This window comes from Pleurodeles waltl, chromosome 1_2 (genome assembly GCF_031143425.1).
Source record: "Pleurodeles waltl isolate 20211129_DDA chromosome 1_2, aPleWal1.hap1.20221129, whole genome shotgun sequence".
Lineage (NCBI taxonomy): Eukaryota > Metazoa > Chordata > Amphibia > Caudata > Salamandridae > Pleurodeles > Pleurodeles waltl.
In genome coordinates this window covers 1030637094-1030649169 of record NC_090437.1, presented here as the reverse complement: position 1 = coordinate 1030649169, position 12076 = coordinate 1030637094, and the positions used below count along the sequence as shown (strand labels likewise).

The window sequence follows — 12076 nt, the reverse complement described above, 5'->3', positions numbered from 1 at the left end:
CAGTGTGCTAGATGTCTGCGAATGTGCTTCGGCGTCTCACAATGTGGCATTGAAGCGCCACGCAAATGCAAATACTATAAAATAAAATGCAATATTTTAGCGTCACTGACTTCTTAAAAAAAAAACAGTGTTTGCAGCAATACAGAACTATAAATTGTGCAATATTGCGTGGTATATGAAAGCATTCGCTGGTTATAAAGAACACACTGTACACTCAAAGAGCATCATTTCTACTGCAGGAAATTAGACCCACTTTTCAAGGCATGTATAGTTCATTGGCTGGCCATGAGGAGAAATGTAATTATCCTATATGAGCTTCAGTCAGTCCATCTCATAATGATGAAGGTAGTCAAGCCATTTTACTCTTTAGAGGAGGAGGGAGATATATGACTGGTAATGGTATTATGCTTTCAGATTGCACTGATTTACTATTGACGTTTTAGTTTGTAATCCGTGCACGCAGTGCATGCACTGGACGCGAGTGTGTTTTTGGCATGTTATGATGCATGTCTCTATTATGTGGTTGTGTTCTCGCAGAGGAGGGAATGCCATGCTTCGCGGATACCGTGACAAGTTAAATGTCACTCTGGAGTTAGCCCGGGCGCGCTAGGACAGAAGTGCTCGTTGAAGCCGGTATGGGACGTACCATGTGACGGGTCCTCACGGCTAAAATAAGCCGGTAGAATTGGTTCTTCCTGCCTGGTGAGCGCGAGCGCTGCAGAAGGTGGCATCGAAGCAGCCGCAGGGCACAGCAGATGTACAGAGTTGATAAACTACGTCAGCCAGGATCCAGTGAGTACAACGTTTGTCATGAAAGAAGACAGCCAGGGAGGGGAAGAGAGGAAGCGGGTGGCGGTGCAGAAGCTCTGCACTGCAGCTGTTCTTCGCATGTGACCATTGGTGACATTTAAAAACTCGTGCAAAAGTCACACGGGTCATTATGGTTTCATCCAGGCAGCGTCACTGCATATGTGTATGTTTATTTTAAAATACCATCTAAGGCTCGGCGAGCTTTGTATATATTAAAATGACAGGAAGATATACAGGTGCAAACTGTGTCAGGCCAGAAACCATTTCTGCCTGACTGGGCAGTTGTACTCTTTCAAATGTCGGAGCTACGCACAAGAGCACATGGTGATGTTTACAGACCTCAGTTTTCCTGTACGTCTCTTCTTCTCATTTGGCGTATCAGCTTGCAAAGTCCATGTTACCTCTGGCCTTTGTTCTATACATGTAGAGAGGAGGCAGCTGCAGCAGGGGCATTGGGAGAGTGTGTGACATGAAAGGAAGTTGAGTGCTGTAGTCAGCCAGAGACTTGGCAGGCGGTGCAGTGCTTTCCAATGTCACCTCCAGGGCTTTGTTGTCCCTTCTAAGGCGTCAAGGCCCCTTCTAGACTGCAGGAACCAACGTAGTCAACAGGTAGGTCTCTGTTTGCCATTAGTACCTCCAAGTGTCTCTGATGGGTTGTCAAATATCGTAATATTTTCATATAGTGCTGCCAACGCAGATTTGCTGTGTTGTAGCGCTTTTCTAATCTCAAAATCGAGAACGCTTTAAATTTAAATTTAGAAAATACAGACGCTCATTTTGTTGATGATAAGCTTGTGTCTCGCATAATGTTGAAAATATTCAGAGTGGTAAAGAAAGCAGTCCAAAATGGCTGTATTTGGGTGGGTAATGGATATTTGAGCAAATTAAGTTTGGCATTATTTACGTTTCCTCACGGTACTTAACACTATGGTAAAGTATAGGGAAAAGTTAAAAAAAAATGTATTAAACTTGAAAAAAGTAGCAAACATTTTTATGTTAATTAACTATATATATTTATTTTAAAGAAATTATGAAATCAAAAAAGCTACAGTGCTGGTAACCTGATGTTATTTTAAAATGTTAGTATTTTGAATATATTAAGTTAAAGGCAAGTTGTTTTTCACGAAGTTAAAATTAAAAAATCTGAAGTAAAAATGTATTTGTTATGTAAAAATCTTAAAAGGAATGTATTGAATTCATTAAAAGTAATTTAATTGTATCGTAAACATTTTATGTTGTATTTATTTTTAATTACAAAACATTAGTAAAATATAAAACGTAAAAAAGTTTTATTTTAAGATAATTTGTTTAACATTAAATTAATATAGTTATATTTTTAACTACACTAAAAAATGATATTAATGTAACATTATTTCCTTTTATTTTAAGTCCCTGACTCAATTTTTCTCTTTGAGAGGGTGCTGCAGTACCACTAAATGAGCATATCAAGTGCTAGACTCACTCCTGTTCTGAGCTAGAGTGCATTTACTGCTATCTCCTTTTTTACTGTAGTGATTTTAGAAGTACAGTTTGTAAATAGCAGTGGACTTACTCTTTTGCTAGTGACTGTATGTCTCTTCTTAAACCCCTCCTTACTCCTTGCTAAACCCCTCCCATTTAAAAGTAAGTGTGCCTCTTTTTCCAGCCACTCCCCCTTGTCCATCCCACATTTACTGCTAAGTAGCAAACTTACATGCATGATAATCTCCCCATAGAAAACACAGGAGAGGTGGAGATTTAAACTTGTAGGTTTGTGAATTGAAGTTTGTAACACATAGTGCTATTATAGTGCTACTGTACATGCTACAAAATGCAGTTTGGGACTTGGGACCTATATGTAGCAAAATTGTGTAGGCCGACAGAAGAAGCCACTGTAGATCTACAAGGTTGTTTTTTGAGTACAGTATTCAACTGCCATCCCAGCCATTGCTGTGGGGCATACACAGGCTTTTTTCAATACTATTAAAGTTGTCTAGAGCAGTGGTTCCCAACGTGTAGTCCGCGGACCCCCAGGGATCCGTGACACAGTCCCAGGGGGTCCGCAGGTCTGGGCCAGGAGGAAGACACTTCTCCAACTGGTGCCTCTGACAAACACATGCATGTTTTTATATATTTATTGCTTCATTTTTACAGCAGTTTTGAAAGCACTGCAAACTTCCTGGTACATCCAGCAGCTTTCCAACAAAAATAAAAGCATCAAGATTACCCTAGTGATTAATGTACCTGCTAGAGAGAGATGGGAGTTTTGTCTAGTGGCAGTTTTTAATCAAAGGTAGTGCGAATAGTTAATATGCCTGCTGCAAAGAACATGTATCAGGCAAAGAACAGTATTTTATGTGCATAGCACAGTGGGTTACTGCTTTTGTTATAGGGATTATTTTTTTACTGTGCAGTACATAAGTTACAAACATAATATAGCACAGTGAGCTATGAACTGCCATTAAGGAGCTACATGCAAACTGCAAGGCACAGATTAGAAAGTTGTTTTTTCCCCTAGACTTTCATTTTCCTCGCTGCTAACCAAAGGTTTGCTTGCATGGTTTGCTTACATTCTTATTAAAGTCGATGCTAACCACTGTGTTGTGTTCGGAATCCTGAGTTTGTGCTTCTCCAGACCAAGCACTCTTAGAAAATGCTTACCAGTATGGATGACTTGAATCCCACACCTTGTTGTCTCCTGTAAAGTGCTCTGACACCCTACACTGGTATGAGAGGCGCTATAAAAAATGAATTACATGTGATAGAGATGCTATGGACAGATAAGAGGCCCTTTTGCTTTTACTTCCTTTCCCTACCACATATTCATGTGAAAAAGCTTTCTCACTTATGTACCTAAAAAATTAAAACAGAAATCACTTGGGAAATGTTGAATCGGACCTGAGGATGCAGCTTTCCTAAAGAAAACGAAACATTGAATAGTTAGTCATCGAAATGCAGCGCCAACCTTCCCATTACATTTTTTTTTATTTTTTTCAATATAAAATAATTATATCTGTAGTAATCTGAGTATTTGTTTGGTGTATACTCTTTGTGTATTTCTTTTGCAAATTACTGTTTTAATGTTTGAAATTTAAACTATACAAATTGTCTGTGGGGCCCCCGGCTTCCAGTAATAATTCACTGGGGTTCCTCAGGAGTCAAAAGGTTGGGAACCACTGGTCTAGAGGCAAGAATATTTTTACTTCATCTGGTCAGGTAATCTGGTAGCAATATATGCTTTCTTGGTTGTGGCCAGCGGTGGCAGCCCCAAATCTCAAGGGGAGGGATGGGGATAGAGGAGAGGAATTAAAAAAAAAAAAAAAAAAATACCTCTTCCTGTTGCCACCACCACTCTCCTCTTCTTCTGGTGTCCCAGCATTCACTGGGACACCAGCACAGGTTTCCCAATCCTGGTGCTGCTTTCATGCTAAACTTAGCATGAAGACAGCATCAGGCTTTGTCTGAGCAGCTTGGACTGCCACTCATTGCAGTTTCCCTAGCCTAGCTGTTCAACACATTTGGGTTGGAGAAACCTAAGTGTGCAAGTAAGTTTGACTGGCCTAAGACGGCCCGTCGGCCAAACACACATTCGCACTTAGGTGCATTCTCTTCTCCTCCTCCTCCTCCCACCTACCTCCTGAGCCCACACCGCCCCCTCCCTGCACATGTTGCTGGCTCAGCCAGCAGCTCAAAGATAAAATGATAAAGAAATATTGTTTTATCTTTCAACTTCTGGCTCAGCCAGGGAAGCGATGCTCCTTCGTCATTGCCGTCCCTGGTCATGGCAATTTTGAGTGAGAGGTCAGAGTTAACACAGAATCAGAGAGAATTTGCATAATGTGTGAGTTTGTAGATCACACTCTTAAAAATGAGGACCACCATCCTGAATTGACTTTGGGTTTCGTTGGTTCCTCATGTATGAGAATACATCCTATTTTGTTAGGTTAACTGCAGAAGCCCTCGACTGAGTAAGGCCAGGATCGGAGGAAGTGAATGCCCTTTGCAGACAACAACTGTAGTGCTTTTAGCTGTTGTCTGTGCATTGCTCGATTGTGACTGCTTCTTGGGTAAATTAACTGATTGAAAAGAATAGATAGAAGAATGGGACCTGGGTAAACCAGCATATGAGGGGGGATGAGAAATGTTCGAAGGTGTTCATTTGAATGAGCTGAGGATGCTCAGAGACAAAGAAGATGAACAAATGAGACTCATGCTGATGGATAGGGTAGTCAGATGGGCCCAGTAATCTCTAAAGTCATTGAAAGGGGAGCAGCCAAAGTAGGAAGGTCGCCTCTGTCTATGATGCAAGGGGTCTCACCAACTACCTGGATGGAAAGTTTTTTTGTGCAGCGTTTTGGAAAAATTAGTTCTTTGCTAAGAGTGTGGAAGGTTGCAGTTAATGTTGAAAGAAATCTGTTGACAGTGTTGAGGTGGGGGGTGAATTATTGCTCCATGGAGTGATTTTGTGATGGCGGAGGGTAAAATATCAACCAGGACAGAGTGTTGAAGAATTCATCTTGAGGGAGAGAAGTGTGAAGGCAAGCCAAGTGAGGTTCCTGTGTGGGACATCTAGGTATACTACAAAGAGTTTCTAGTCAGGTGAAAGTTATGCTCGATTTTGTCAAGAAGAAAATGGCTGATACAGGGTTTTTTAACTGAGTGTGGGATATTGAGTGGACGGAGAGCCAATGCAGTGTTTTATAAATTTGAGGCGTGTTCCAGTCTCCTGTTTTACGATTGCTATTGTATTTAGATGATAGAGATTTTAAGTAAATTGTTTTGGCTGTTTGTGTCATTTCTGAGACTAATAACAGCTTGCTGTTTACAGCGCATAACACTGCCCCTTCTCAGCAATGTAAAGACAGATGTTACTATTACCCAGTTTGTGGTAATCAACGTATCAACCCCAAAAAGATGGAGTACAGAATCTGCCTTGGTGGATTTGGACTAGCGACCTTCACCTCATCCTAGTTGTCATCAGCAATTGTTTAACTCACTGAGCAATCCTGCCACCGTCCAGGTGTCGTTTGAGCTTTATGGATCGCCAAGGAGCGCCTAGACAAATAGTTAATCCATTCAGGAAACCAATCAATGGCATACATTTTACATATTAATGAGTTTGATCTAATATGTTACAGTGCAGACCAACGCGTTCTTGACTTCAGTAATGTCCTATGGTAATTCTAAGCTATGGCACGGCTGAGGCATTTGATTAAAATGCTCCTTCAGTTCTGCTGCCAGTTCTATTAAAGCTATTAATACTTTTTGATTTAGTTATTGATGTTGCTAGAGGCTATTTTTGTGCCAGGGCATTAAGTGTAGGCAAGTGCAACAGTGCTTCGCTCTTTGTCTACTTGGGACCGTGTTAAATAACTACCAATAAATTAACACCTACTAATAGAAAATGTGTAATTGCAAACCTGTGTTTTATTAAGAGCCAATTCAGAACAGGTTCAGCGTGGATAATTACGTTGGACAATATATGGTTGCTTAAATTAATTTTTGAAAGATTAAGAGGAAAATGTATGCCAGTATCATTGAGGAATTATATATCAGGTTGAAATTCATCATGCACTTTTTCTGTCCGAATATAAGGTATTGCCAAAATTAAAGACGTGGGTATATGTTGTATATATGCTGCACTTCAATTTTTAGGATTGTGTCTTTTTACTATCTGGAGCTTATCATGAATCAGGACTAGTCTCTAGAAGATGTGTACCTGCCAATCGGATTTAAATTACCACTCTATATCTCACTGTTATCACCATTCGCGTCACAGCAGTCAACTTCATTGCAGCAAACCATAATAAGAAGTTACAACCTTATGCATTGAATAAGAGGCCCAACATTTTACAGAAAATACAGATAACAATTATGGTTTGGGGGCTGGAGTACGTAGCTACACCGGCAACCAAGAATGTGGCATAACTTGGAGCTCCACGTCCTGGCCTGCCACTATCTTCTGCGGTACAGGACTGCCTCTGCCTGGAGGGTGGAGAAAAGGCGTTAAGAGGACTGAGTGTCCATCGGGTCCTTCGGGTGCAGAGGTGTATGTGTGCCCACTGGGTAGGGGCACAAATACCCCCATGGGCTCATTCCACCATCTCAGGGGCCTTTAGGGCTTAGAACTGACAACAGTCGTGTAGGCCTGTGGGCCCAGGTACTGAAGACACTCCCTGGAAAGCATGCCACCTAACAGCATAGGAGGAGTGGCTTTATCTCTGGGTTTCAGACAGTCTGGTACATCTTTGCAGCTGTGTTGCTGCTTCCCTTCATGCAACAGCACCTAATGCATGAGCAGACAAGGGTTACAGTCTGGCGATGAGTTAAGGAGATTCACGCTATATCCAATGAGTCACCAAAGGGACCCCTTTACTAGACGGGGTGAACTGTTGTGGTCGTATACCAAGTGGAACCTGGCATACTTTGCACAAAGCTGGTATGGGGTCATTATTGCTGACCACACCCTAACACATCTCAGAAGACAGGCTTGGACTTGCTGGCCAAATGTTTTAATTGCTACAGGCTTGGTAGTACGAACCTTCGTGCACAACTTCATGATACTTGGGTGACCCCTCTACTGCATCCCTGCAGGGCATCTGAGTACACCAGCCTGGTGTCAGAGCATTGGGTGACAGGCCTAGACATCCCGCTGATGCTGTGATGGCAAGGGTGTTCAGAAGCAAAGCAAACTAGTCTTTAAGCAGTATAGACTGAATAGATGATCAACTGCTGTGTCACATCCAATGGAGGGGCAGGGGCCTTGGGCCAGGTGAACAGTGATGGGGGCATGAGTGCTATACTAGAGGAACAGAGGATCAGCCTGAGGTCCATTGACTCCAAGACTGATGCAGTGACATCATCCCTGGATCACCTCATGTAGCGAATGGATAGCCAAAATGTCAGGCTGAATGGGCCAGAATGCTTGAAATAAGATTCAGAAGATGACTCTAAAGCAACCTTGAGGAAGCTGGTGAATGCCATAACAGAATAAAATTAATAGAAGCATGATGTTGATGCAAAAACATAAGGATTTTAGGTGCTGAGAGTCCACAAAGATAGGTCGCCTAGACTTCTTTGTTAGGAACTTGCCTGCCAATCACAATATGGCCTTAAGGCTGGCGAGGGTAAAAGCGCAGTTACAACATCAGCATGTGACTTCGGCGATATATTTAGATTTTACAGTAGAAGTACAAGATACCAGAAGTACATTTGCCGAAGTTAAACATCCAAGGCCTATACATAATGCTATATCCTGCACGGCTAAAGGTTGAGTTTGATGAGAAAACTCATATATTTGCAGATACAGGAGTTCTGTAAGAAATATGTCAATGCAAAAAGACCATCACTGGCACCGGATCACCCACTGACCTTGGAGGGAAGCCAAGAGCACAGAATGAGCATGGTTGACTACACTACTATGGTTGCTAGGAACAGAATTCCTAATTGTTGTTTTCTTCAATCCCCTCCCCCCTATCCCCCGAGGGGAGGTCTGTGGCCCTTTAGTATTGCATTCACATAATATACATTCCTCATTGGTAAGAATTTGTGAACTTTGAGTTAATGTGTTCTTGAATTGCCTCAGAACAAACAATAAATACTATGTTGCTTACAAAGTGATAAGGATAACTATTCCATAGAGCCTGGGCAGTGGTTGGCTCACCACGTCACTAGGTATGAACCACCTCTACAATTTTTCACTGGTTAAGTAAATTACATGTTCAGAGATAATTAAAACTGATACTTGAGATGACTAGTGTGGGTGGGGGAGGTGTGAAAAAAAACAAAAAGAGGAAAGAAGGAGGAAGAGATAGGCAGAAGAACAGTAATAGTGAAAGAAAGCAAGAATTAAAAAGAAATTGTAATAATGGGATAAAGGGTCACGGAGGACCTAGTGGTGGATGAAAGATGCATGAGGTGGAATCAAGACCCCATATCTTCAATACCACCGTCCATGGGCTTCTGAGCAAAACTATGGTCCCCAACACTTATTATTTTTCAAATAAAGCACTGACGATTCACCTATTAAGTTGGTATTGTCCATGTCTTGTTCTAGGTTGAGAAACCATAAAGGGTTTCTGTCAGATCCATTGCTCCGAAATGAATTGAGGGCTCCAATAAAAGACTTCATTCTGCAAAACGCGGGCTCAGTGGATAAATATGCCATACTATCAGAGGCCTTCAAAGTCTGCATAAGAGGCATAACAATTGCCAAATGTGGAGGAATTTAAAAAAATATACGTGTGCATTTAGAATACAAAGTTAAGTCTTAGAGATGGCAAAGGACAGGTACCTCAGAGAAGTGAACAACCTCATAAGAGGTATAAAGTATGCACAAAGGCAGGACAATGACATACTTTCCTGTCTACCTACTTCCTCACAATGCCAACCCCTACTTCACCCCTCTCTCCTTCCTTCGGGTTTGTTTTCTGTTTCCTTCCTTCATACTCCCCACCACCCATTAGCTTTCTCACACATCACTTCCGTTTCAGTAATTTTTTTCTCTTTTACCCTCAGCATCCCTTGTTCTTTTCTCCTTTCCTTTCCATATTTCTGTCACAATTGTATTTTCCTTGTTTCCACCTAATATCCTATCCACTTTTGCTTGTGCTTCACCTAACTCTTGTTCTTCACCCTCCTACCTTCTTACTTAACTTTATCTCCATGGAAATTAGTCACAGCCTTCAGATAAGTTAACAAGGTAGCTTGATGAGCAATTGTTTGCTGCTGACCTCTGCTTTGGTCTTCAGGTCACACGTCTCTTTCTGCAAGGCCAACTCAGCCTTCTATCATTTCAAAATTGCTTGAGTAAATATAATTAAAATGGTAAATCTTAGGGCCAGATGTACAATGCTATTTTGCAGTCGCAAAAGGTAAAAATCGCCATTTGCAACCGCAAAATGGCCTTGTACCATGTACCATCCATATTTTGCAAGTCGGTAGCCAGTTACAGACTCGCAATTAGGAAGGGGTGTCCTGAGAGCGCCCATTCCTAATTGCAACTCTCAAGGGGATGTATGATTGTTTTCTGACCGTGAATGCGGTCGCAAAACAGTCGCAGTTAACACCAATTTCAAATAGGTGTTAACCTATTCGCAAACGAGAAGGATTCCCCATGGAACCCCTTCCCCTTAGTGAATGGTAGCGAAAATGTTTTTTTCAGAGTAGGCAGTGGTCCTGTGGATGTTGCCTCAGAAGAGTTGAATAGCAAACAGTCTGGTCACCAAGGCACAGAGCAAATAAACAACTTAGACACTGATCTTTTTAATGAAGGCCAGAAGTCATTTTCAAATATACCCTTGGATGCAAGGGATGTGAGACCGTTGGCGCTGTGCTTTTTGGAGTTTAGTAACACCATGGGAATGAGAACCATGCAAGGATAGCCAGGATATCCAAGAGGGACTGCAAAGACACGTGCCCGAAAGTAATGCATGCAAGATTTGAAAATCGTGCTTGGCCCCAGGTGGGAATGTGTGGATGTGACAGACATGACACTGGAGTTATTTCTCATCTTTATTTTGAGAAAACGTATTATTTAGACAGAACATGAGGCATGCTAACACCGAAAAATCTTATTTTTATGCCTATACCTGTTTCCTACCCAAATGGTTATTGGTCTAAATGCTGTTTCAAACATAACTCAATATAAATCAAGACATGTTTATGTATCGTAATACAGGTTCAGCTAATACATTCAGCTATGTTTCAGAATGAATGAGATCACAAATAGAGAGTTTATAGTCACAATGGCTATGCTGTTACTGTTTGTGGCACAGTGTATGGATCCTTTTTGATCGAGATAAAGTTTGGAGAGCAATGACTGGGCAGCGCTGTGCAGGGGAGAGATCTGTACGGATGCCTTTAACATACCATACTCCTAAAACTGGACTTGCCTCTCCTGCAGCAGGATGGGGCTTGCACTGTGAACATTACTGGTGCAAACTCAAGTACAAGCTGCACCCGAGTGGATGGCTCTTTATTCCCGTACTGAGGCTTAACATCAACAAATCAACAATACAGAAATGACAGTGAAGCACATTAAGTCCCACTAGGATAAAAGAGAGTAATATATCTGCAAACAGTGAAAGTTTATTAGTAGATTAGCAAAGTTACAAACTCAAATTGTTTAAGGGTACCAAAGATAAATGATCGGTTACATGGATGTCTCCATTATATAATTCAACTCAATTCAAATGTGCAAATACAGAGAGAAATGCTAAAAGTTATCATAGGGCAAATCCAAACAACTCACCTTCCCTTGATGGGAAGATTCTCTTATCTGCTAGGCTAAAGAAAAGCAGGAACATTTGTGAGAGAAGTCAAGCAGGAGGTGTCAGCAAGTCAAGCCTCTAAAAGGCAGAATCAAATAAAGATTCAGTCAGGTAAGTGAGAATGGATTTGCTCTAGAGTCTAACTCTTTGAGCTGAAGCAGAGAGGTGTCTAGACTCACGAGAGTTAAAAGGGGGATCCAAATCTAAATAGGTCAGCAATGCACAAATAAAACATACAGATCTTTGGAGTGAAGAACGACTCCCTAAGGTTCCCATGAAGAGAGCCAATCGGAATCTAATATTTCACAATAAGACATTTTCAGTCTTATTCCCATACATCGCACAATGGAAGTTTTCTGCTGTATGGCCTTCAAGAGATATCTCGTGGCAGGATGATACATCATGGTCAGCCATTCCTCAATGCAGGTGTGGAGATTCATTATTTCACACTTGGAGAAACACACACACATATAAACATTCACATAGAAATGTTAAAGCAATGGCTTAGCTCCTGAAAAATACACAGCAGCCAAAAGACAGTTCATGTTACCTTAAATCATGCAAACTGAGGTCTACAATAACTATGGCCAACTTTAACATGAAAACCACACTCTAGAGATATATTCATGTGTAGTACAGATTAGTGCACATGTTACATAAAGCACAAAACAATGACAGAGCCGCACCACCTCTATGCTAAGTACTCCTCAGGTCGAAAAAATCAATATCAAGGATGTCATTGCTCACGTTCTGAGTCAAAACATCCCTACAATATATTTACGTATTCTGATACTTGTATGTTCTACTTTCTTGGAGAAATTCGAATGCCTCAAAATCGAAAGAACATTTTAAAGTGCTGGCAACATCAAGATTTGAGCTTGTTTTGAAAGTGATTGCAACAGCTATGCATTTTCATTTATTTATTGTGACATCCTTAAGTTATTTTTAAAAGTAATTACACCTTATGTCTTTGCTATTAGAAACTTCTCTCTGCAGGGTTGACTCTAGTGGTAGAA

At 41.2% G+C, this 12076-nt stretch overlaps 1 protein-coding gene across 5 annotated transcripts in view; it reads left to right on the top strand.

The window, feature by feature from the left end:
• The first annotated feature begins 709 nt into the window (after positions 1-709).
• The window catches only part of TBC1D1 (TBC1 domain family member 1), an 844646-nt gene continuing 833279 nt past the window's right edge, over positions 710-12076 (top strand). For all 5 annotated transcript variants that reach the window (XM_069202113.1, XM_069202110.1, XM_069202112.1 and 2 more), the window contains exon 1: positions 710-792. The gene's annotated coding sequence lies outside the window, so the exon portion shown is untranslated. The remainder of the gene's footprint in view (positions 793-12076) is intronic.